Below are 27,885 nucleotides of genomic sequence, written 5' to 3'. Positions count from 1 at the left end.
TCACACTTCCAATAAAAATTTATTAATTGTAAATATATTGTACTCTTATAGTATAGCTTAATATAATATTCGGAAGCACCATACTTTACTTATATAATTTTTATAGAAGCATATTTTATAAAAAATATTTATTTATTTAAATTAATAGGATAAAAATGTTAATAATAATATAAATAAAAAATATTAGAAGAAAATAAAGCAAATTGTCTTAAAATGCATTAAAATTTTTATAAAATTATACGGCAATGCTTTATAATCATTTGCTATACGCGATTATTTATAAGTGACTGGCATAATTTACGTAATTGACCGCATTGCGTAAGATATTTTCCATGAAAATCTGTTCCAACTAAAAATACTAACATGCCTCAGTAATTTTGTTTTTGTCTTCATTTTACTTCAACGCAGTAAATCTTGATTATATTAAATTTTAAATAGTATCTTGAACCTTGGTCTCCGACGTTTTTAATTTACATGTTACTTTTATTTCAGCCTGATTAATTAATTTAAATTCTTAATTTTTAGGTGCTATTGCATACATGATTAAGTAAATTTAAACGTATTTCCAATGAGTTATAACTTACATAAAAAAATAATTTATTTTTAATTATAGAGCTATTTCATTCTACAAAGTTCTAGAGTCTTTTACAAACAAAATTTGATCTCTTTTAACAGTGAAAAAAGAAGGAAGAGAAAAAGAAAGATTACGTTTCTTTAATTCCACCTTACTTTATTAGCACATTATAATCAAGTCATAAAATAATTATACACCACTTGCAGCTGTTTCTTGTTCTAAGAATAAAACGTTTCGTGTTCAACCCGTGTTCTTGCAAGGCTGATCAACAGATGTAAAAAAAAAAAACAGTGAATAATTGTACATTGCGTAGTAAACAAAGGAATTCGAACAGAATCAGATTATTCCCATTCTTCTGGATCTCCTTAATTACTAATATTTTAAACATTGCGTGGAAATCGTTTCTAAGATTGATGAATTTGTCCATGAGTTTGAGCGAGAAAAGGAAAATGAAATTTCTATAAAAACGATAAAATTACGCAATCCCGTTAATTGGTAATTTCTGTTCACTTCGTCAGGGATGAATGCATCTCTGTTACCATTCGATCAATACACACGATCGTAACGTCGTTATAAAATCAAACAAAGTACCAAGAAATAGTCGTGAAACGCAAAACGAGAAATACAAAGAATTTGTCTAATGAATTTAAATCGATTTCTCATGCATCTCCCCCTACCAACAGATCGGCGGTCGAGTCACTCGTTGACATAAGAGTCCGTTAACCTTGTCAGTGTCTCACTGAGGTTATTTAAATAATCGACGAAACATCAGGCGCAACTTCCACGTACGGCTTTACGATTCATAGTTTTAAGACCAGGTGTCGCATTCTACCGTGATCCCGGCAGGAATAGAGACGCATCTTTCGACATCGTTCGCGCGTACCGCAGCTGCCTTCTTTTCCCATTGTGTTTTAATGGGCCACGTGGCAGAGAGATGTCCGAGTGTTAGTAAAGCGGCACGGAGCCGCTTTTCCACGAACGTGTCGCAACGCTAGAAGGCCAAGCCCCCATTTAGAAGTTGTTCTTGGCCTCTCCAACTCCCCACCACTGCACACCCTCTCTTTGCCCCACTACTGGCGCCGACCAACTGACAATACCCCTCTCCTCTCCTAACCTCGCAACGACACTACTGGTTTCCCTATATCAATCATATTCAGAGCTTTTACCAAATATTTGCTCGTTTCGTGCGAGATAAACTTCATGTTTGTAATTTAAAACAAACCTTGAATGATAATAACAACATACGCGTCGGTATTTGATTAAATTTGAAAAGCAAACACACAACATCGCTAGGGATATTTTCAATTTTCAAATATCACCAACTGCGGTATTCGAGCTTGAACAAGCGTTTAATCGAAATACCACTAAATAGTAATATTTTGTAGTAATAGCCGGTGTTCTCCTTTTTCTCTCCATTTGTACCAAGAAAACGAGAATTATTCGCGTGGTAATGGTCCGATTATTCCGTGCCTCTTACGCTGGCTTCGAAATAGCCGATCGTTTCTTAAAAACACAGGTATCTACGAACAATATCGATGAACGTTATAGCGGGCGTCGTAAACGCCGCGAAAAAAGAATCAATGTTTTTCTTGTAACGCAATATTCCAGCGAACAGAACACTTTCGCCAGAATCGTCGTGTCACGATTAACAAACCTGCAGTTACAATAAATATTCATCGTTGCGAATAAAAGGAACGAGTGCCAGTGCCGATTTCGAGAAACGATTTCACATCACGTCATCGACGAATTGGTATTATCCGGAACCCCATAATCGGTTCCACCAAAAGGCTCTTCACATGTTTACAACCCCTTTTTTCGCGTCATCGATAAGTCAGGTTACAATGTGCTATCGGTATCGGTAAAGGTAATTACTAAGATAACATTTTCCACGAATGTACAATTCTAGATACAAAATCAATCAAATATAATATACCTATAATGCATCTTGGCGAATAATAAGAAATATATGTATGTGCACGTACGTGTTATCTGTCAAGCATGATATTAAAATTACTTGTTTTATTTATTTAAGATACCAGCGAGATATTTCAATAATATCATATACTGCTTTCTACAAATAAAAATTCTTTTTTTTTTTTACTATTTTTGAAACAAGAAATGTATTGTCTTCGAATTATTTTCGAATCTTGTAAGTAGAATCGTTCGAAGTTTGTCAGACTCATAGAGAATTCGACACCTCTAATACGAATCTTTTTTACGCCGTTTAACGTGAATATGACAAATATTTCAAGAACGTATCTAGTTATATTTTTATTTTTTAAACAATAACACCAAATGTTTAGAAACATTTTCACCTGAATTTTATCTAATCGTTCGCCCATTCTAAAAGACAAGCATAGCAATTCGAGCTTTTAGTTCTATCAAACTTTGAGTTTACAATCTGCCTAAATATTTTCTATGGTTGCAGGTTTGTCAAGTGGATATATGGAATGATCAAACAATTATTCTGTTTCATGACGCAAACTCACTTCCTTATCGAGTATTCCTTGAAGTAATAGCCGTCAATTGATGACACGTACACGATATCGAAATTATGTGGTATTGAAATATATGTACAGTACTTTTATGAAAGTGCCTACTACGCATTCAAGCGTTGTCGTTCGCAACTTATTTTGGAATTCTAAGATTCCATGCTATTTGCCCGAAGAATGTTAATTAAAAAATCACTTCTGTTGAATCGCTTATCGTCGGTAAAATCGCTTCCTTTTTTTCCCTTTCTTAATTTTTTCTACGTACCATAACGTAGCTTTGTTCGCTCGCGTGAGAAATTATTTCTCTACAATATTCGTTTCTTTCGCGAAATAATCTTTCGATCGTAGATGCACTTTTCTTAAGAAAGAAGGGGAAAAAAAAAGAAGCAAGAAAGAACGCAAATTTGTTCAAAGTGAAAAAAGACTGAAAACAAGATTTTATCTATCAATTAGTACCTATTACGCAGATTTGCTCCAGGTAACGTATAATTACATAAGATGTTATATGCGTTTAGCGAAGCAATTTAGAGCTACTTTTCTTCAAGAATAATAATCAAAGAATGGAAAGCCGCAACACTGATATTTTATCTAACCGAGCGAGCAAATCTATGAAAAGAATAATTAGGTCTCGTAATATTTCGATAGAGCGGCAGTAATTAAAATTTGCTAGTTTCCGCTTTCTCAAATTCCATCGTTTAAATTCTATTTTAATTAGTATCAATATAACGTACAGTAATTTCGAGAAGTAAAATAATATGCCAAATTTGTGTAGATTTTTTCAATGCCCGCCAGTAAGAAGAGGAAGGTGACCTTTAAACGAAGCTACACACACTTTGGAACCGAATGAAGAAACTGTATTTTTCTCTACGCTATCCGATACACACTTTTTGATTCTCCCGCGGAAGATTATCAAAGTACTTTGTATCTGAAAATATTTAATTTCAAAGATATTTCAATGTTAATTAGATCGAATCGAGTGTACGAAAGACAAGGAGGACATAAACATAAAAACGCTGAATTATCTTTCCTTGTCCTTTATACGGTAAGTTTTACAAGATTAAAGCACTTTTAATTCAACTAATCATTTCTCGGTCCAACTATCTTAAGACTATTTTTGTAGAAAGTTAAAAAGTGCATCGAACGATGCATAGGTCCCGTTTTAAGAAGCAAAGGTCACCTTGAGATCCCGAACACACATCCACCTAGACGAGATTTGCGACCGTCGCGAAGCGTCCCCCTCGAAACAAAGCGAGTTTCGTTCGAAACACTATTTCCAGTAAATGTATAATTTAGCAGATGTTTCGCACGGATCGATTAGAATGAGACAGCCTGTATTTCAAATGCACATAAGTGTGAAATACACATACAAATAGTTGTTTAAGTGTATGAATAGCGAGTTTGATGGTAGACGTGTAATTACGTGTTCTTAGAATATGCGCAAAAACGCTGAACTCTAGTTTAAAAGGTTTCGGGAAAAAATGTATTTCAATATTCATAGAGTACATATTATGATTTTTTATTTATGTCTATTTTAATTTACTGCTTCAATAACATCAAGTTCTCCTCGGTACTGCTTTATAGTTTACATACATGCTTCTTGTATTTATATGTTCAATGATTGTTATATCACATCCATTTGCATCTAGTACAATAGCACTGCACATTTCGTTCCACCTATAATTTCCAACATTTTCTTCGTTTCTAATAAGATCCTGGCGGATTATTTTTATAAGGTTCCGAGTATTTAAATAGAAAGGAAAGAAAGAAGAAAAATAAAAAGAACGTAATAACTATAGGAATCGAATTTGTGGATTGTGTAAAATAGAAATACGGCCATGTTTTGTTCATTAATTTCGATTTTTTACTATTCACAGTAGCCCTGATCTTTATTCTTCCTCGACCATCTGTTCTCTCCTGTCGTTGGAATGCTAAGGGGAGTGGAAACGGCCGAAGGAGAGAGAAGGAGAGAAAAATCTTTCTTCGAGCAACGAGGACTTCGCAGAATCGGACGTCGTAGTTTTATTTGAGGAAACAGAACGAGACTCTGATGGAGGGCCACGAAATTAGAAGAAATCTAAGAGAATATATTTTTTGTCCTATCACGAAGATTTAGGACGTAAAAATGCACCAGCGGAAATATTTATAAGAAGAAATAATTTCTTTCTTTTTTCCTTGTCGTTCTCACTTATTAACACATACCTGTTTATTACCACGGACATTTATCATTTCTGTGGTTATCGTTTTATCATTCGTACGTAGATGCTCCAAATGTGTGCGAACGAATTAGCTAAAGATTTGAGTAGGATTACATGTGCACAGTGTGCATAATAATAATTCGTTATTCGCGGTTTTTTAATGTAAACGTAACTGTCGACTGTGTAATAAAGAATGTACGACACAAAAATTGCTTAAAAGAGGTTAGGAAATACACATCGTTGTATATGGCCGACGTTGGATAAAAGAGAAAAGGTTAGGGTAATAAAAGAAAATTGAAATAATAAAGAAGCGGTAATAAAAAATTAAAGGATAAACGAATAAACACTAAGAAACGATTATTACGTTCACGTGTGTAAGGATAAACGAAGAACGGTGGAGTGCATAAATTTGGCGAAGAAAAAGCAACGAACGAGTTTTACGATGCACGTTCGAAGTCATAAGGTGGTTCGAAGGCATCATAAATCGAGAGAAGGGTTTGGGATCTACCCTGTTTTCAAGGGGCCTGGCTAGAAATTCGTCTTCTTGGAAAACGACGAACTGGGCTGATGACCTATACGCCGGCGAAATACAGTTCGTCGTAGCGAATGCTAATTTTACTGGTCAACTTCATCGATGCCTCTACGGTCCTTTCGTTATACAGCACTTTTCAGAAACGGCGGCCGACGTTCGCAAATATCACATTGTATTTTACTTCTCAATTTTTTTTTAATATTTTTAAGTAATTATTTACCGACTACGGATAGTTGAATTGGGAGCGTAAAATATTCGATATGCAGCACCAAAGGACGTAAATATACAGGATGAGAAAGTTTTAGTTCATTTCCTTTTTTTTTTTTTATTAATAAATATTTTCTATACTTTGAAGCAATAAACAAAGTCAATTTTTTGGTCAAATCACCATCTCTTTGTAAACCTTTTGCGAAACAATTTTAATTTTCAAAATCTTACTAGAATTAAATGAACCAATTGGTATTTGAATTTCTATCTATGATGAGAATAAAAGACGGTTCTAGGGAATTTCGCGGCTAATTGAGTAATCACCATTTATGAATGATACTGTAGCTGGCCTCGTTATCGGCAAGATTTCCAGCAAGTATAAATGAGAAGAGGTTCCTCGAATGAGTGGCAACACGGATTTTATCACTTACAGATAAGCGTGAATTTTATTTTACAAGCCTTCGCGGAAATAAACCTGCTTCCGTGAAAGAATCGGCTTTTGTTGTTGCAAGTATTTAGAGCATTACCCTCAGGCTATTAATCAATTAATAATTTTTTTCCTCCGGACTAATTTTAATTCTGCATAAGACCATTTTAACGCAACCATTGCAAGAATCATTGATCTAACGACGAAATTACGAAATTGGAAATTTTTCCCGCGAAATACAAAATTTGCAAAACATCAAGTAGCAAATGTAAGATTACTGTTCCATTTCTTACACCGCGAATCTGTTAAATATTAACATTTGCAATGTTATTTGAACGCGCAGTGTCTTCAACAAGTCAGTAAAACGATTTTACAATGATAAATTATAAATATTGAAACATTGCATGTGGTCGAATTTTTATTACAAACTGGTTCATTTCCTAACCTCTTAACGCTAGAACATCGTGCAACATGTTGGTAAAACACGAATTCTCCTATTTTTCTGTATTTCTTCTTCCCCCATTTGTTCGAGTGATTTTCTCCGCGAAAGGAGGCCGAAAGGAAGAAAAACTGATGGGAAATGTGGTTCGTCTGATCGGCTAATAAAGCTTGCGATAAATTTGTCAATCTTCTATGTAAAGCAGAACGAAATATTCCGGATTTCGGTTAAAAGAGCGTTGACAGTGTCCGCAGGAAACAATGAACTTGCAAGGAAAGACTGAAAACGTAAAGCAAAGTTTCAGCTGCGGACCGCATTAAAATTCATAGGCTGACAGTTAAAACGGATGTAAATGTATCCAGAACGATGCTGGAAGGTGAAAAAATTAGCATGGAACGGTCGAGTTCCCGGTAAACGAGCGATAGAAATTGTAGAATATTTAAAAGTGTAACTTACTGGAATATTTTAGTAATTCGGTGACAGCGAAGAAGAAGAAATCCCCCACGAAACTTTCTCCGAAAAGGCACTTCCACTTTCACCTCGCGTCTCTCGAAAATAAAGCCGTAGCACTGCTAAAAATATTTCTCGTTCAATGCACGCGATAGAAACTGGCGAGTTGCTTCGATTGCCCTTAAGGATCGGCAACGGTGAAATATTCGATAGAATCTCGATAATAAATAATACAGTTGTCTGGCGAATACGCGGTGTCTACTTTTCAAAGATTGTCGAAGCGTAATGCCGAGAACAGCTACCAGACCAACCGCCCCAACGTAAAAGTCGGGATAGCACTGGCGCTGCTACTCACTGAATGAATCTATAATTGCTTTTGTACAGGAACATGGTGGGGGCGAGCACGTGATCCAGGGCCGAGTGGTGGGGCAGATCGTGGAAGACTCGTCGAGGGAGCATTAAGAACTCTATTTTAGCGATGGCTACGATACGGAAACGACTAACGAACCAATCCATTCAAACTTCGACTAATAACTTGCGACTAACGCGGAATTTCAGCCTACGTTTTGCTACCGTAACAAGCCGCCGTTCGACTATTCCACGAACGAGATGAATGAAAACGGTAAGGAAGAAAATGACAAAAATTGTTGGCCTAGAATATTACCTTCTATATTGATCATCTTAGTTATATAAACATACAGGTACAAAAACATAGAAGATCGAATAGAAGATACGTATCTAGCGGATGAATATTCTGTGTATTACGTAAAAGTAAGTTGAGCAACTGTTTCTTGGAATTTCATTTTTTTCTTTTTCTTTTTTTTTTTGTTGTGCTAGTTCCTAAACTTGGAAACAAACGTTGCAGGGTACGATGAAAACAAACAAATTATGAAAAAATGTATAAAAGGAGCCTCTATGTGGGCTTGTTGGAATCTGATGAACGAACACACTGATTACATATGTATATTTTAGTAGTACACTATGTGCTATGTTAACGTAACACGGAGAACAGATTTACAACGAATTTCGTAGCACATGCGCAGTTGCGAATTCAGTCGGCGGAAGATCTTCCGAAGAAGGATCTTAGGAGCGTGAATTTAGCTCTTAATTGATAGAAAACGCGAGTTCCCAATGGACTTTGAATCGTTAGTTTATTAGTAATTTATTGAGTAGGGTGTTTTGAACGATGCCAATAATGAAAACTCGGAGTTGGAATAAGGATTCAGTACTAGTACATAAATGATTGGTTACCTAACAGGTTATTAGATATTGTAAAATACGTGGGACTCTCGGTAGGTTTTCCTCTACGGTAAAGCATAATAAACGACCAAATTTTGTCTCTCACGTTTCGCTTGGAGATACTCCGACGGTTTGTTTGTAGCCATTCCAAATACATTAACACTAATGTATTTTGTATGCGACAAGTAACGTTGCACAACGTGTAACTGGCACTATATAAGTTAACTGCTAAATCGTTTTCTTCGTAATTCTTTAAATTAGATGCAATTCATAGAACCTGTTTATCGCTCCGATCATATCAATCAAATATTTTAGGACGGCGTTCGTCCGAGAATAATCGTTCGCGTGTCACGGGCAATTGGACAATTTTAATTAAAGCAAATTTACAAATTCGTAATAACAACGATCTTAAAGCAAGTTTCCATTAAATCGTTGCCAATGACAATCTTCCTAAATTAGATGCAATTCATCGAATTTGATTTGTTGATTCTATTTATAGAACATTACCAGGAAGGAAAATGTTACACGTAGCAATTGTTGAACAAGTTGGATAAAAATAAATATTAGCAAGGACTGATCGAAGCTGTCGCTATTGCATGTGCGACAGAGCACATGGCTCGCGGAAAAATGGATTCCTTTTAACTGGTTTACGTGCGATCTCGCCTCTGCTATCGCGTCATCGTTCTCGCTTACGAGTTCGTATTTCCGTGGGCCTCCCGTCGAAACGTCACGAATTCCGACGATTTGACGCCGTACACTTACGATGTTGGCTGCCAATCGATCGCCGCTGCCAGACTAGCTACCCCCTCCCCGCCGATATTCACGACATTGGCAAACATTTCACGAACTGTTATACGATCAGAGGTTGGTAAAACTTGACAATTTTTACAAAATCGCGATACCGTAGAAATACATTCCGATCGAACGAGCGCTGTAACATTTTAATCGCCTCACGCAAATATTTACTAAACTATATATTATTGGGAGAAGTGTATCGAACGAAAATTGTTCTGTTTCAAGGGGGGCGTCTTACGATGACCATCAAATTTATCTGGGTGCACGCGGTTTCGAGGTCTCGAGCTATCGTTGTTCTTTTAAATGCAACTGTACAATTCTTTTTATAGATTTTTATACAATTTTTTTTTCATGAAATTTTTAATTTTTTACAGACAAAGTACTAAAGTACTTGTGTGAAGAAATGTTTAATTTGAAGAGCATTTGCACGTTAACGAAATCGAGCGTACGAACAAGGAAAACGTAAACATAAAAGCACTGCGTTATCTTTCCTTGTCCTTCATACGATAAGTCTTGCGAGATTAAAGTCGAAGTATCTTTTAAACTAACCATTTTTCGATCGAAGTACCTTAACGCCTTTTTGCAAAGAATTAAAAAATGCATCGCATGGTCTCTAGGAAAACGTGCATTTTTATTTTATAAACGCCAGACATTGTAACTGCTATAGGGCGAATTTTTAAGGTTATGTTAGAAGAGTTAATTTAGTTAATTAAATACAATTTTCGTTACTAGTAATCATTATGGATGACGGAGATTTCATTTTGCTTGCTAGTAATCATTATCGATGGACAGAATTTTATTTTGGCTGTAAATAATCGTTCAAACTAAGTACAATCTTTGATTACCAGTAATCGTTGCCTATCGAGGACAGGAATTCTATTTTAATTACGAATAATCATTACGAATCATTATCGGCAGCAAAATAATTTTCTGTTTACATTTGGCTATTGTCAATTGTTGGTAACATCACTGGCAATTAGCGTATATTCATTGACAACATAAAAAAGGCTAATTATAAAATTTATTGCATTTAAAAAAACAGCACGAAAATATGTGAAATAGAATGAAAATATTGTACTACCATAACTTTTATCTTATTCGTTGTTTCACACATTTTCATACAGTTTCTTTACTTAATAAATAAGTCTTATAATTAAGTACTTTTATGCTGTCAATGAATGGTAATTATCAGTAATGTTAATGACAAATTGACAATAGTCGAATGTAACCAAAAAATAATGTTTTCGCAGCTGATATTGGTTGGCGATAATAAAAAAAATTTTTCGGCATCGATAATGTAATGATCATAATTAATCAAGTGTAATTTAGGTTAACCAAATTACAGTTAACCAAAAAAAAAAAAATTCCGGTTTCATTAATATTAATATTATTTAAATATTAAATTTCTGTCATCGATAATGATTGCTGGTAGGTAAAAAATATTTTAATCGATATAAGTTTCATTTGAAACATTATTTCGAGTAATGTGTAGTGTGTGAGATACTTACATGGATCGGTTAAAATGAGACACCCTGTATAACACCTAGCAACTTGAATTGTTCACTCAAATAAGAATTCCAAATTTTACGAAATATTACGTTTTCATTAAAAAAGTTCTATCTCTTTCGTTAATCATACCAATTAGCCGATGCGTGGAAAATAACACTTATCGTGTTCCATTGATATTTAGTGATAAATCACTAGATGTTTTATGTATGTTTTAAGATCGTCGACGTGGATAATTTTAATTGATTTTAGCGGTAAGCTACGTAACTGTTACACTTTTCGTTGGCTCCTATTGCGCCTTCAATTTTTCCTTTTTTCCTTTACATTTTTGTTAAAAACTGCCAACGTGGAGATAAACGATATTTGGAAATGTTAAACATTTGTATGATTTACAAATAACATATTTATTTCGGTCCTCTGCTTCGTCTCCATTGAATATTTGAAACTGACAATGACCAACAACACTAGTTCCAAAAAACCGTCAAGAAACCAAAGAAACCGCAAACTAGCGAAAATATGATGATATATTGTGATATATGATAATATGCTTATTTTAACATTAAGTATACCATGATAGAGAAATGTTGAAGTTATTGAAAATAATATAAATATAATATAAATATAAATATATTCTAATACAGTAATAGAACACTTGGCGTATAGGTTATAAAAATTATATTGGCGGCACTGCGATACAGATACATGTAGGTAACATGTTAAAAAGCAAGGGAAATTCTACTAAACGCGCACTTGTGTAAATGAAGATATACGTACCAGTCATTAAGACTCACTGCAATAAATAACATACATACATATTTAAAAAAGACAAAAAAAAAAAAAAAGAAAAATAATGCAGGTAATAGTCGTACGTTGTATCTGACGATTGACGAAGAATTCTGGTAAAGGAAGGGATAAAAAAAGAGAAGAAAAAGACACGGACAGGAATCGAGAGGAAGAGAGGAGGGTAGAGAAAGAAAGAAAGCGAGCGAGCAGGCAAAACCCCACAGAGAAAGAGGGAACGAGAGAGAGAAAGAGAGAGAGAGTTGCGCGTACCTAAGACACGTTATTCTTGTTCATTTCCAAGAATAAATCCGTAAGAATCCAGCTGGTCGCACAATACGAGTTTCTCTTAACAAAATACGCTGCTCCCTGCGTCCCTCTCCCTGTCAAACATTTTGCAAGCTTTCAGATTCACTCTAGGTCCAATATACCTGGCGAGTATTTGTTCTAAGAAATTTTCACTGGAAACTGTGAAATCTTATCTGAAGACTCAATTTTCCTTTCCAGAATTCTGCAATATTTATCGTGAAGATTTTTCACTGCCAATATATGCTGCAGATATATATGTACATTTGTAAAAGGAACTTTGCCATCTTTGATAGATCAGATACTAATACTAATACTAATGTCCTAAACTTTTTGTACATTATGCTAAATTATTTTGATGAGAAGTCGTACGTTTTAAACGAACCTCGACTCGATTTTGTTTTGAATAAGCTTTGAAAAAGTTTATCAATATTCATATTGAATATACGTATTTTATGGAAGTACAAGTATCATTGAATAATCGGACGTTGAATAATGTACATCGCTCGTATTACACATATATAGTAATATATGTGTATTAATAATGTATATGTATATATATGTACATATATATTAATAATCATTGAACTGCAAATTTTTATGCATTTTTATATTTCTATGAATATAAGTAAAAAAAAGAGAAGAAAAAAACAGAGAACCTGAATAGAAATTCGTTCCAAGTAAACTAAATATTATAAGTACTCTAGTTTGAATATTTTTACATAATTTTACATATCATATGAATTGTGTGTGTAGTTTTGCGCTTTCAAATTTCCTAGAAATACAAATCACGCATCTAATAAAATATTGAAATGAGAAGAAATTAATTACTGTTTATATCTTGATTATGATTCCTATTAATGAAATTGTTCTGTCCTGGAAATAAATATGTCATACTTTTATCTTCGACGATTACTGTGACACGAAAGTTTAAGCAATAACGACTACGCGTTACGTAATTCGAGCATGGACATTCGTGGAAATTGCTATTCCAAAAACGTGTTGAAATCGAGCAAACTCACTGAACCCATAAATTGTATGAAACCTTTACCCATCAGAAAAGAGTTCCCTACTGATGATACACGAAGTACAAAAGAGGAACACCTGGTCGTGAGTCATAATTCTGAGACCTATATCCTACCAGACCATGTGACGTTTCTTTCACACAGCCATTCGTATCCTCTGACCGACGAGAACCTTTTATATAGTCCATTAAGTAGTTAGTTTGTTATTTATTTCTCTTTTGGAATACTTTGGTATAGAGTTTGCATGAACATAACCTATTCGCAAAAGATGGCGCTTGGAAGGGAAAGTGCCCTCTCATCGCCCAATGAATATTCCACTAGTTCGTTAAGTATTATATTATTAACCGTTCGATAATGTTCTAGGAAGTACTTTACTGTAACAAATTGTTTGTCAATTGTTCTTCGCGATAGTTGTTCTTTTAGGTGGAACTATACATTTTTACTTACTTTAATTTTTTTAATTCCCTACAAAAAAGTGCCGAGGTTAAAATTAAGATAATTTTTTTAAATTAAAACTCTTTAACTAATCTTTAAACTAATATCTTTCTGTAGAGAAATAAAAAGCGTATAGAACAGTGTACGTAAAAATATAGTTCCATTTAAAAAAGCTACGCATCGTAGATGATGCCTGTTACAAGAATTATAGAGGTTATGGCATAAAAGTTGATATATTTAATTTTTCAAAAATTTGGTTACGAATAACCATTATAGATGATGAAACTTTTCCGCATTACGAGTAATCATTACCCACGATGAGAATTTTATTTTGGTTACGAATAACTATTATCGATGATGGAAATTTAATTGTATTTAGCAGTAACCAATATAGATGAGCGGAATTTTTTTTTCGTTACTAGTAATCATTAACGATGGCAGGAATTTAATTTCGCTTACCATTATCGCTAATCATTATCGATGACTCGAATTTTACTTTGGTTACGAATTGCCTACATGAAGAATTAACGATTTATCGATTACCGGTAATCATTATCGATGACAGAAATTGTACTTTGGTTACAGATAACCATTACAAATGATTACAATTTTAGAGTTCCCTCTCTTTGTTCAACGAATCTTCGACTAGTCCATTAAGTGTCATGAACTATCTAATAGTGCTAGGAAGTACTTTATCGAATTTCTAGGACTTTTCTGGCGTTCCTTACGAAGAATCTACATAATCTTTCGTGTTTGGATTTTACATATACAAGGTGGGGGGTTCTTAACTGGAACTACTTCGATTTCTGCGTAAGCAATGACTTTCCTGAAAAATATTTTAGGTAAGAGTCGTATGATGTCGAGGGAGATAATTTGACGCGATTAGCTGTTTCATAGAAGAATATGTAGAGGACACACGAAACCTCGAAATCTCTTTAGAAAAATTCTTTCCGCCATTATACGTGCCTTTTGAAACCGTTTGTCCCGAGAAGTTTATTCATACAATGAAATGAACAAGCCAGATATTTAGATGATCTCATTTAGATGAAACAACCTGTATGTTCTACCTTACCGTCTCTGCTTCTGGGCCCAGTAAGGCAAGGCAATTTCACTTTTTTCCAGCTTTTTTACCTGAGATTCTAATCGTGTATCTAAAATCTAACACCTAATCTTGCATTTCTCTTTCAGATTTATATTCTATCCTCTTCCTTCTTCTTAAATATTACAAGTGCTTGTTTGCCAAACTAATAATTCTGATGTATAGTCCTTCGCCCACCAGAGATACTGTGCAACCTAATGTATTTGTAAAGTATTATAGAAAAATTATAAAAAAATTTACTTGCAAATTCACAAGTATTCTGCATGTGGTGGACGATACGAGAAATTTTCTGTCCTCGAATCTGCAGCTATATCTCTGCCGCAAGAGTTTGCAGTCCTGTGTATACGACAGTGATACGCACGCCTCGTTCTCAATTGTTTCGAAATTTCCTTGTTTACTGTTTACACGATGACAGTAAACATAGATAGCGAAAAGTTAAAAATTCCTCACTTTACAACGTTTAAATTTGCAAATACAGCAGCAAATGCAGTAGAACGCATTTGTACGCGGAAAAGCTGTCGTTAGAAAGAGGCCAGCAGGAAAATGGTTTTAACGTTCCAAGGAAGGAAATGATTCGTTAGATGACGTGCCGCGTTCAGGACGTCCGTCTGTCGTCGAAGATGAGGAATTGGATGAATATATGTGTTCAGACTCAGGAAAGAGGTCAGTTCAGTTGTGGAATTAAAACGGCGATTACATCATTGAAGAAAATTGCTTTTCGAAAAAGATATTAAAATTTTCCTCGAAAAATTCTAAAACGTTTCCGGTGTTTGATGTCTCACGATTTATTGATTTTATAGACACCGTAGCCTGATGTTTTATTGCGCGGAACGTTCGAAGGAGTCAGTTCGCGATAAGAAATATACCGATCGCTCGAAGAATAGGAATTTTGCTTTATACGAAACTGGACAAATACTCCTTTGTTTGGTGCGCAACTTCTGCCGTGTTCTTTAATACGTCGATTCTTGGAAACATTCTGTCTAACAGAGCATGAAGACGCAATGTCAACAAGGTCGATAATTCGTGAGATATTTCAGATTTTTATATCAAGTATCTTCCCTTTCAACTTAAAATATCTCACGAATTATTGATTTTTTTTTTTTTTACGTTGTATCTCATTATCTTTTGACGTAAAATGTTTCCAAAAATCGATATGTGTAGGAAAAAGGAAAAAAGAAGTTGCATTTAAAAGAATGAAATTGACCTTCATACGTCCTTCACGCATTCTCCTATAGAGAAAACTAATCACGCCCCTTTCGAAATCATCCAACTCTTATCTGAAATTTTTTTTCGTCAAAATCATGATTTTCGTAGTAATCGAGCTGGTTCCAGTTACGGGTCTCACCTTCTACATTTATCTAATATTTACACATTTTTTTAAAGAGAAATAAAACTGCTAACAGGCAAATCTCAATCGCACCCTTAAAAAGAAATCCCTGCAGCAGATAAGCACACCACAAATATATATATATATATTTCAGAATTAAAAAGATTTTTTTCTTCACTATTTTGCATTTATTTTCTTCTCTTTTTCCAAAGTCAGACAGTCCAACTTTAAAGGGCCGTCATTTTTATATATATACACATTTGTGGTGTCTGTGCTTATCTGCTATATATATACAAAGATATAAAAAGAAAAAAAAACGGCCGCCCTTTAAAGTTTGACTATCTGTCTTTGCAAAGAAAGAAGAAAATAAAAACAAGATAAAGAAGGAGAAAAATATTTCTAATCCCGACAGAGATGATAACAACACACGCATTGATGGTGTAAGGGAAATTTGAAGCTAATCAGTTGAACAGATTTCAAGATGTTATGGAAGCCGTCTCAGATAATACGGTTTTAAAAAAATTCTATCTAAATAACTATGTGTCACGAGTCACCCTCAGAATTTCTAAATTTCCAGATGTATTCTTGAAATTATATATCGATGCATTTTAAGAAAATGCAAAAATAAAAGAGAGAAAGAAATAAGAGAAACGAATTGTTTCTCAAGTCTGCAGTGAACAAACGCTCTAAACGATCAAAAAGAAGAGAAAAAATTGGCAACATTGGCGCGTTTGAAAATACCACGTATTAGGTTATGTTGGATCTCTAGTGGGGTTAGGTACCAAAAGTCAGAATTGTTGGTTTGGCAAATAAGCACTTATAACATCTACAGAGCAATGCAAGATTAGGTATTAGATTTTGGATATATTATTATTATTATTATTATTATTATGCTTATATCAGCGTATATGACAGAAATTTGACTTCTATGCCCTTAACAGACGCTAAGTTGTCTGAAGTTTGTTAAATAGCTTTGTTGGATAATCACAGTGTCTGTTTTATCTTATGCAGATAACGGAGACATTGAGAACTAAATCAACAAACACGAAAAATTACAGTTTTATTCACAGTGAGCTATACGTATTTATTCATAACAATAGCCTTGAATTGGTTACGAAAGAAAACAATATTTCTGAAGTGTTTGTTATTTTATATTTTATGTTTACCATATTTATTATTCTTCGTCGAATGGCTGAAAAATCGTGCGTATCGTTAAAAGTGTTCATCCTGGATGGAAGTTATTCGAGTTTATAGCCGTCTGTAGCTACTCTTTTATGTTTAACCGCTTTTATGTAAGCAAAGAAGATAATATCTGCGAAAAACATTACAGGAATACTTGTACTCAAGTACGTCGAAATGCTGATTTGGTTTTTGAAGCAAATTCGATGTAATATTCTGTTCGATGTTATAATTTAAAAAATAAAAAAATATGGAAAAATAGGAATTCAAATTCTGCAAAGGTTTTGCTAATTGTTGTACGTCGACGAAGCATAAAAGAGGCTATTCATGGAACTTTATCTATTTTTGAATTCAGACGAAACAATAATAGCAGCATCACATTGGCAGAAAATCGAAATTATGCATAGAAAATTGATTAATAGATAGGCGTATGTTTCTGCATGATAATACTCGGCCTCACGAAACAAAAATAACTACAGCAAAATTACCTGAATATATATATCGCCAAGATCAACTTTGGGTGAAACTTTATTTACCTATTAAACAATAAATAGCGAATTAAACAATATTTTTAGTCCGAATAAAAATTAAATTTATACAGAATTTATATATAATTAAATATTCATTATTTCTTACTTGCAAATAATATTTTATTTTTTATTTGCATTTATTTCGAAAACAAATGATAATATGTAAATAAATGGTTTTTGGCGTTGTCCTATCTGTTCCATTTTGTACAACATGAAAAAATCGTCAAATTAATTAATTAATTACTTTTCAATGGATAGATCGCAGTTCACAATTGTGTTTAAAACTCATCGCTTTCTGAACAAGTTGTCCCAAAGTCTATTTGATTTTGGCGCATTCATCAAAGCCAACAAACATTATTAAATATTACAAATTTCAATTTACGGTAATCTCTCTGACTGAAACGTTACATTTGTGTAAAAATAAATTTTCTCTACGACCGATAAGTAATAAGTAAAAAATAAATTTGTATTTGTAAATAACAATCAACTTCACTGTTGTAAATAATGTATTCAGACTCGTTTAGATAATCAATGATATGTTTCTGTTTTATTATTCGAACTTCAGTTAACAAATGACTCTTTACTTGAATAATTATTTAAAGAAAAATTTATACAATAACTCCCAACATTACCATTACCTTTGGCTACATTAGCCACATTGGCTACGCCTTTCTCCAATAAACTAGAATTTCCTTTCACCTAACATTACTTAAAACTGTTTCTGAAGAATAAAACACTTCCTATATGAAAAATACTAATTACATTACTAAAGAATCATTTCCACAAAAATAAAAATGGATATATATTAATATATTTAATAATAAAATTAATTATATTATAATAATTATATTCAGTGAATATATAGAACTGTCTTTAAAGAATAAAACACTTCCTATATGGAAAATACTAATTGCATTATTAAAGAATCATTTCCACAAAAATAAAAATAAAGAAAGGTATATATTAATATATCTAATAATAAAATTAATTATATTATATTAATTATATTTAGTAAATATATACAACTGTTTCTAAGAATCATTTCCACAAAAATAAAAATAAAAAAAGATATATATTAATATATGTAATAATAAAATTAATTATATTATAATTATATTTAATAAATTTAGTACATATATATTTATTATCTATTTATAATTATATATATATCAATTGATATTTCGCCAAGATAAAATGACAAGATGCGGTCAGATAAGGAATATATGTATTGGTTTGAAGATTACTAAAAATGGTACTGTCATCTGATTTTAAGATAAACGATATATATATTAAACAGATGCGATGAAGATAAATGTAACAAATATATGCACAATATATAATAATATTTCTACTTCAATGAAAGTCGATATTGAATTTAGCAAAAAATTTTACCTTCATATTTTTAATAATAGTAAACGTAGAAACTTAGAATCTAATTGGTTAGTTTAGCAGTAACGAAGCGATTACCAGAATGTTAAGTACTTTCATATATAATATTTAAACACGTTACACTTCTATCCTCGTGACATTTATTTCGGTAATAAAAAATATGATGGCCGACAATGTTCGAAACGTGTCGTCGTAGATCGCACGTTTCCAGAAAGCTTTTATGTTTCCTGAACAATGGGTGGAGGCCGATTCCGTTATTAGGAATACAATGCGTCCCATTGTGTATTTACGGGGACCCTAGTGGGGGAGATTTCGTGGTAAATTGCCGGGTTTTGTAGAAATCGTTCTTTTCGAGGTTGAACTGTTCCAACGTATTCTTTATACATTGATATATCTAGCTTTTTACATACACCATGTCCCAAAAAGTTTGAGCAAGCATACGAGTATTATTTATACGCGTATAATATAAACATATTTATAAAATACGTTTTTATTAAAATGTACTTTCTCCTACCAAATATCTGACTTGAATATTCTATATGTTTGTGCACGTTATGTGCACCCGGTAGATTCTCGGAATTCTAAATTTCCTAGAAATGTCTGAATATGTATGTCTATGTATGTAAGCTTTGCGTCTCTAATCGTGTAAAAAAATTAAAGTGTGTATGTTCATAGCATTATTGGGATATTAATGGCGAAAAAGTAAACTCAAAGTAGGTGTTAAACTAACCTCTGTGAAACTCGTGGCACGTATAGACATAAATAGTCTCGCCATAAATTGTCCGACTCGTTTAAAAGCGACAGGATTACGTTACGTTAATATATTTAAACATACCATAAAAGTAACGATAATGTTACGTCTGTGAACCACAAACGTTGTTAAATTAACTTTTTTCTCACCCGTTTTAATTCGTCGAACGAACATTCAAAATTTTCGCCAGGCTTTTTGAAACGCCCTCTACACTGTAGATAAATAATAGAATTTATTAAAGCAGCGAGTTCTATATTTAACTTTCCCGTGATTGTAAACCAGAATACCAGCATGTGTCCTCTATTCATTTTTATTGGGTTTTTACTCTCTCGTGAAAGTTAAATAGAGCCCTGGTAACAACCTGCTTCGTTTCAATAACAGAACAACATAACAGCGAAATAAATAACATATCCGCATTATGGCATTATGAAGTACCAATTATCGCTAACAATAAGTACGCCTTTGCAACAATGCACTGGCAATAATTGAAGCAGCGATAGATCCATTGGAACGATTTCCTTGAAACGATACGAGGCCTGAGCACGATCGCAATTTCAATTCGAACGTTGAATTACGAAAGTATCGAACTACTGTCGAATCCGTATCCCACGGACGAAAATCTCACGTGCACGCGCGTTTCAGTTTCCGCGGAGCGTGTCGATGTAATTTGTTACGATTAAACCGTAGTTTCACAGGAACGCAAATGATTTTATAATACGCGGCGCGTTACCGGGCGCAATCAAATTAGAAAGCCTAGCAAAGCGTAGGAATAGCAGTACGGGCTAGAATGATAAAGGTTACTAGAAACGAGCTGGCCGTTCATCGAGGTGGATCGAGGACTATTTCAGAGAGGATTCCAGGAACGTTTCGAACGGAGAAATCGAGAGACACGCTATGCTCCCATTTCAACTGGTCGCGTATATGGGCCTCATAGTGGCTGTTATCGTGTCTGTTACCTTGTGGTAGAGCCAGGCATCTTATCGCAAACAAACAAACTTCTTTATGGCGATTACAGTCGGTTCTCTCGAATCGACCTTTCCTCGAATCGGCTGTCCAAGGGCGCGCCTTCCGATTAAGGTCGAGTCAGCGATTGTCCGAAATATATTTCACGCGACGCTAATACTGTTTTACATATCTCTCCCTCCCCTCTTGTTTCTTTTCTTTTTCTTTTTTTATCGTGTTTACACTACACACTCGTGTCGCGTTCGATTATCACGCTTGTTAACACTTTACGACTAGAATTTTATGTACATGCCTCTCAGGGTAATAACGATACCAAACAGACGTTTATCAACTTTTAGATGACAACGAAGAACTATGACTAGCTATTTCGACTTTTTTGTCCCAGAGAGGTAAATAGTATATACAATTTGCCGAGTGTCTTTGACTCTTTTCAAACTGTAATATGTTGGAAATGGTTAGTAAGGTTAAACCTAACCTAAAGGTAACTATAAAGATAATGAAATTTATAAAAATATTATAAACGAAAATTAAGTGACAGAAAGTAAATAGAAAATAGTCACGGAATAAGTTTGATCTAATGTTTATTGGTAATAAATTCAATCAGCCAAAAGTAACAAAGATTGAATAACAAGAATGAAACTTAGTAATCATCTGGGTCGCTATCAGTAACTAGCTCATGGCTAGTGCTCGGTAGCTTTTCAATTTCTGTATCAGAATTGTACATCTCTTAACTTATGGCTTTAAATATGTTTTAGATTCTTATTTTCCTAGATTGAGGTTAGGTTCAGGTTCAGTTCGAAAGTAAGAAAGTTCTAAAAAAATCGAAAATGCTCGCCAAACTGTACGCTATTATTACACTGCGGATTTTTATGAAAATTTATATTTTCATGGATACAATTAAAAGGGTAGGACCTATTTAAATAATTGTTTTTAATATTTTAGTGTTTGAAAAAATCGGAAATGTTCACCAAATTATACGCTATTACTAGATTGCAGATTTCATGCAATTTTTATGCAAATTTGTATTTTTATGGATACAATAAAAAAGTAGGTTATTTAAATGGTTGTTTTTAATAAAAAATACTTACCAAATTGTATGCTATTAATCAAAAGAATAGGACCTAGACAGAAATTTGGCTTATCTATTAAATATTATAAAAAGTACTACATTTTGGGTATTTTATATGTTTCTGTATATCATGTGTATTCTATGTATTTCTCTATCTTTAAATTTCTCACAGTTGTATAAAAGTCCGCAATCAAACTATTACCTTTCTCAGAGAAGAAATTCTAAATAATTATAGTTCTTCGTTGCCATCTAAAAATTGATAAATTATGGTATTATTGTAAGTAATATAAATAAATATAAAAAAATATAAAGAAGTAGTAACTGCTCATAACATGGAACACCTGATTTTAAAACCTTCCCAAGAAGAGAAACATGCTTTCGTCAATCAAACTGACGTTAACATACGGCGAAATTATTAGACAGGGATCGAAATAAACAGATGCCTTCCGTTCTCAAAAATATTCTCTTCGAACTTAGGTGTTTCGTTTAAAAAAATATCTGTTCTTGTGGAATTTTTATGGGAAGAAATGTTACCCTTAGGAATTTCTTTAAAAAATGTTCTCGTGGAACAGGTATTTTAGAGTCTGTATAATAAAAGTTCCATAAAAAGGAGTTATTTTGGAACGTGTATTAAAAAAGGTTCCATAAGGTAACTAAAAGTACCAACCTATTAGTACTATTTTTATTTAATTTTACTTAACAATGTAATATCATATTATTGATATGTTTATTGAATAAAAAATATGAAAATCACAATATAAGTGATTAATAGTTTTATAAGAAGTATTTAACAGAAAAAAGTTTGTTAAAAATAATGAATAAATAAAGTCTTGCATAGTTTAAATCAATTGAAATACATAGAAATTCTATAGTATAATATATAGATAACGTTCTTTAGCTTCCTAAATGTACATTTTAAACAAAAACACAAAGAAACTTTCAACTGTGAATTATCTACTTACATAAATATTACAAATAAATAACGTATTCAGAATATGAATTCAATCGTAATAATTCATTAGTATTATTGCAATTCTAATACTATTCATCCAACAGTATTCAGTATTTGTAATAGAACTTTTTTAATGTTGATGTACAAAATACTGTACTGTTACAGAAACATTTCTATTTCCATATTTCATAAGTTCTACCCGAAGTAAAACTTTTCTTTATATATTCTCATCGGAACTTATAACGCGAGGGCGTTTTCTAAAAAAAGTTCCACGGCACGTGTTTGAAATAGAACCTATTAAAAAGTTCCATAACCCTATCGATCTCCATTAATAGATACTCGTATGTCACTAGTTAACTGTGTTCAAAGCTTGAGTGTCTTGAGGTCATGGTAAAGAAAGTTAAATGCTGAGTCGTTTATGCCCATGTAGACTTTTTCATGTTTTTGTGTCTTAAAAAATTCTCCCAAAATTTTTGAACGCTACTTCAAGTTTCTAGAATATTATCCAATAGTTTTCACATGTTACCTTAATTTTTTTAAGCAGAACGAAATTTAAACAAAAAGGAAGACGACAAATTACTTGAAATTACTGCCCATTGAAATTATGGCCCATTTTCATGTGCAGGTGGATGACTCATATCGAATATCTAGAAAATTTGTAAAGATATCTCAAAGAACTTTACTATGAAAAATTAATATTTAAAGTTTAAATAAAAAGGAAAAACCGATACTTCTATTTTTCTAACATTTATTATACTAATTTCCTTTGTCTCGTACACGTTGAGCACGTGAATGACGCGTCTGAAGCACATCTTCGTGATGTCAATGAAAACAGCGAATACATTACATACATTTTTCGCTATTGTTGTCTCTCATGTAATTGCCGCCACAAAATAAATATAGCTCTGTATCATCATCATCATCATCAATAGCAGCTTCATTGACATATTCCATATTAAGCACACTCAACGTGTTGCATACTGAATACATACGTATTTCGACAGACAAATAGTAATTATATTAACAAGGAGATGGCAAGCACTGCGAAATCTCGAATGAGTTGATTGTATATGCATTCGATGCTTCAGGTTGATGATAAAACAATTCCAAAGGAATTTCAGTGCATTTGATTTCGACAAATTAATCTTCTAAAGTAATTATTGGTGTAGGTGTTTCTTCTTTTAAACGTTTTTATTTCAATTTCCACCCACAAAATGGCAGAACTATGCAGGAGCACTATAATGAATAAAAATGATCAAAAATTTATCAAAATAAATTGTAAGTATTTAATATTAAAAAAAGTATAATAACAATATCCAAAAATGTATAAAATAAGATGTAAAAAAAAACTTATTAGTTTCTCGAAAATAATGAGCCGCACAGGCGAATCCTTTTAGGGCTGTTTCAACACCAACCTAATACCTAAAGCATCGAATGCACATGTAGCCAACTTGTTTGAAATTTCCTGTTATCTGCTTGAAAGAAAAAACTAAATTTAACGGTAAATTCCTTCTGAAAAGCAACAAGCGTGTATAATGATAAGTTGTGGAAGAATAGTATTTTTTAACTTGCTAAAAAATTTCACTGTTTGACTCGTCTGTCAAAATCTTTTATGCGCATTCGAACACAACAGTCAACAACATTCAACGACAGATTTCCAAGTAAAGATGAAACGTGAATATGCTTTTTACGAAATATTTTACATGGCTGCCAACTGATTTCCTTAGTGACTTCCGGGATATTGCAGGATTCCCTATTAAGTGTAACTATCCTAAATAAAAATTAACTTTCCATAGCGCTATTAGATTTGCTCTGAAGAGCTTCACCGAGCACAAAACTTCACTTCTACATATCCGTCCCCATTTTTTATTGTTATTAAATAAAAATAAAATTCTCTCCTTAATAATTAGCTTAAATTTCTAACAGACACTGAAGTAGAGACGTTAGTAAATTATAGTAAGTTTGTATAGAATTTGTTGAAAGCCTAAAACACTAAAAAAAGTTGAGGTGGGTTTAAGGTTTCAGATACCATAAATAAAAAGGTCCAAACACTAATAGAAATATGGGATAATATGGTAGATGAAAGAAACAGATAAGTGGATGAGTATGTTACTTCCAATGTACAGTTATAAAGGACCAACAAAGTTGATTACTGACATCTGTTTGTACAAAGATCTTAAGTGAAAAGATGTAACAGAAGTTATGAAAATTTAAACATAATTTTTATTTTCATCCTAATGTTAAACTGTATGTTATTGTTACAACAATTTTGTGTACAATATCGTCTATTAAATAATTTTTGTCATAGTGCTATAGTATTAAAATTATGGTCAACTTTCTAAATAATTATATATTAAAAAAGAAGATAAATAAATTCAAGAATAAATTTTAAAATGTAAATAAAATAGAAAATAAGTAAAGGATAAATTTAAAAATAGAAAATTAAGGCGAGTTTAATATTTATAGGACCAACTTTAATTTTTGCTTAAAAGATTATTTCATAATGTAAAGCACAATGGAATATATGTTATATGAAATAAGACGTACATTATTGCGGAGTATTACGCCCTCAAGGAAACATTTTCAAGCTCGTAAATTTTAATTTTGTAAGCTTATAATCTTTTATAAAGAGAACACGCCGCTACTAACTTTACATTCTGTAAATATAATACGAAAATGTGCTAAATTAGAAATGAGGAGATTTGGCGCAAAGACTTTTTCTTAGAAAATGTTGTTTCGTAAATATTTGCAGTTGAGAACGAAAAACATCACGGATCAAACAGAACGCTTATTCTGTATACTTTTCAGCATGACGAAAACTTGAAATAAAATTATTGTAATTACCAGTATTTCTGCTAAATGATTTCCCGTGCACAAAATATAATGTATTTTACGGGAAATTATAATTATATTATATATTAAAAGGGTTTTAAAGTTACAATATATTAATTTAAAAATGATTAATTGCAAGTAAAATAGCAATTTTTTAATATTATTGGATGTAAACAAATAGCACTATCTCTCTGATAATTCGTATGTCGTTTAACATCTTCTATTGTAAAGATAAATTGCTACTGAATGCCACTGATTTATCTGTGCACTTTAGATTAGGTTCTCTATCAGTATCCCTTGCAAGTATCATTAAATAGATAATTAAGATAAAGGAGATGATTTATACGGTGAAGAAACAGTAGTAAACAATTTACGAATTTTACGGTAAATACCTTTTTACCTTTTTTAACAATGATTATCACAATATAGTGCTAATAATATGTGTTGTACTAATATAATATCTTAGAAACGATAGAGATACATAGAGAAATTGGAAAACTTCCACGTGTAATTCTTAAATATACGATTGACAGTTTAAACATTCGTGATACTAAACGTAATGATAATATCGTTAAAAGTCAAGTTACACATTCAAACATAGAATTAATATGGAAAAAGATTGCGAGCGATTATTTCTTAAATTACAAAATATATATATATGTATCTATTTGTAAAACTTCTACTGATACTAGCAATATATTCACCAAGTATATAAGTTTCCTTGTTCTGTACAATAAAACAATAGTAATAAAGTAATAAGCAGTAAGAAGATTTTTAACAATTACAACACAATATATTATATAAGATCATATTATTCATATAAAATCAATGTCATTTTGGAACTTGTATTTTAATTAGTTTAAAGAAATATCAACCGAAAAAATATAATTGAAGAAGCATTACGCCATTCCTTTACGAATATTTTCCCTATTTAGAATTTTCGATTATATAAATTTACGCTATTTTAAGTAATCTACTTCCGGAAAGGGAAGTAACTATCGAGAAATTAGAAATTTGTATAAAAATAAACATTTAAAAGGATAAAGGTGAACGTACCTTCTACATTCGTTCTCGAAGCGTCCTCCTTCGTGTATATACAGTTACAGTTGCACAGTATAGATTTCAATTTTAAGGGAACTCTGAAACGTTTTTCACTAATCAAACTACGAATTTGGAAGGCTATCACTACTTAACTTCACTTATTCTACATTTGTAATAGAATTTGTGCAGAGATTCCGTTTCGGCAAATATGTTTTAGCGTCCCAAACGAGCTAGCTCCGCCATTGGCATTATTAGTTCTAAGAACCGACCACAGGGGGTGCTCAAAATCGACAATAGAATTACCTCCAAAATTTAAATTGTTAATTTTGCCCATTCAACAGTAGGAGGAGAATTAATAGATGAAATATGTTTCGAGAAGTAGAATTATACAATGAAAAATGGATACAACGTGATATACTACGTACAATTTATATTTCATATTACGTATATTTATATTGTTATAGTCGTTGCTATAAATTACGGATACTTATCTATACATATACGTATATGTCTCCGTAAAAATATTGATATTTACAATTTGTACAGTTGTTTATAACTAAGAAATATCATGATCACATAATACCATTACTGTTATGTTATTAATAGCAATAGGAAGCATTTACATTACAATTCATGATTAACATATATTAACTTCGCTTTAATAAATAAATGTATGTCTCTAACATGAAATTCGTATTTCATATTCTTTTAATTTCTTAATGTACAAATTTTTCGTTGAAATCACAGCAATATTTATTGAAATTCTCAAGGGAATTAAATAACGCATAAGTAAATTTTAATGAATTTAGGAATACCGAGTAGGTGTTTATCTTTTTACGTTTCTTTGATGAAATATCACTGCGTTATGCATATGTAATATAATTATTCGTCAGCTTCATTTTGGCAGTAGTCTTTTTCAGTCAAATATTCCTAAATTCATAAAAGTTTCAATCGTAACTGAATTATATCAGAGAAAGTATCTTCAGCGCCATCTATTAATGTAGTAGACAATATCTGATAGAAATTGCTTCCTCACAAGATAAAGTTTGAAATGTATGTAACTTCTCGTAAGAATAAATAAAGAACATTGTCAATATTAAATTCTACTAATGATATACACAATGTATATCCTGATTTACTAGGATATTCATAGATAGTTCATTCTAGTTCATTCCGCAAGACGATGCCGGCATATTATTTGTTTTATTTGAAAAAAGCACTTTTTGGATAAAACAAAATTGATTTAATGTATTTCCTAAATTCGTACGGTTGGGTTGCAGCGATTTAAGGAGAACTAGACTAATCTAATCGGGAATAAAAGAAAATTTTGAATGCAAAAATCGATCGTTCG

The 27,885-nt window shown here is 32.4% G+C and overlaps 1 protein-coding gene and 3 long non-coding RNA genes across 16 annotated transcripts in view; 3 read left to right on the top strand and 1 right to left on the bottom strand.

Moving 5' to 3' along the window:
* LOC122577046 overlaps window positions 1-26,768 on the bottom strand; it is a 31,145-nt gene extending 4,377 nt beyond the window's left edge. The window contains exons 1-2 of one of the 3 annotated variants that reach the window (XM_043748123.1): window positions 7,323-7,651; window positions 6,873-7,145 (exon numbers count right to left, since the gene is read on the bottom strand). The gene's annotated coding sequence lies outside the window, so the exon portion shown is untranslated. Of the gene's footprint in view, window positions 1-6,872; window positions 7,146-7,322; window positions 7,652-26,549 lie in introns of those variants that run through there. The other 2 variants (XM_043748124.1, XM_043748122.1) reach the window with 2 other exon arrangements.
* Window positions 158-6,866, top strand: LOC122577049. 3 transcript variants are annotated; one of them, XR_006320022.1, is made up of 3 exons: window positions 158-2,090; window positions 2,183-4,108; window positions 4,187-6,866. It is a non-coding gene; the product is annotated as an uncharacterized LOC122577049 (long non-coding RNA). The 3 variants fall into 3 exon arrangements; XR_006320023.1 differs by lacking the exon at window positions 158-2,090 and having other exon boundaries at window positions 2,102-2,438; window positions 3,003-4,108; XR_006320024.1 differs by lacking the exon at window positions 158-2,090 and having other exon boundaries at window positions 2,102-3,544; window positions 3,839-4,108.
* The window catches only part of LOC122577048, a 42,146-nt gene continuing 22,040 nt past the window's right edge, over window positions 7,780-27,885 (top strand). The window contains exons 1-5 of one of the 8 annotated variants that reach the window (XR_006320021.1): window positions 7,781-7,938; window positions 8,018-8,087; window positions 8,182-9,419; window positions 9,576-9,627; window positions 9,725-11,276. This is a non-coding gene — a long non-coding RNA (uncharacterized LOC122577048). Of the gene's footprint in view, window positions 7,939-8,017; window positions 8,088-8,181; window positions 11,277-27,885 lie in introns of those variants that run through there. The other 7 variants (XR_006320015.1, XR_006320018.1, XR_006320017.1 and 4 more) reach the window with 7 other exon arrangements.
* LOC122577050 lies at window positions 13,355-18,065 on the top strand. Of its 2 annotated transcripts, XR_006320026.1 has the most exons (3): window positions 13,355-15,164; window positions 16,185-16,676; window positions 16,840-18,065. It is a non-coding gene; the product is annotated as an uncharacterized LOC122577050 (long non-coding RNA). The 2 variants fall into 2 exon arrangements; XR_006320025.1 differs by having other exon boundaries at window positions 16,185-18,065.

Source organism: Bombus pyrosoma, linkage group LG17 (assembly GCF_014825855.1).
Source record: "Bombus pyrosoma isolate SC7728 linkage group LG17, ASM1482585v1, whole genome shotgun sequence".
Taxonomy (NCBI): Eukaryota; Metazoa; Arthropoda; class Insecta; order Hymenoptera; family Apidae; genus Bombus; species Bombus pyrosoma.
The sequence above is the reverse complement of the archived record's forward strand: the minus strand, read 5'-3'. Positions and strand labels throughout refer to the sequence as shown.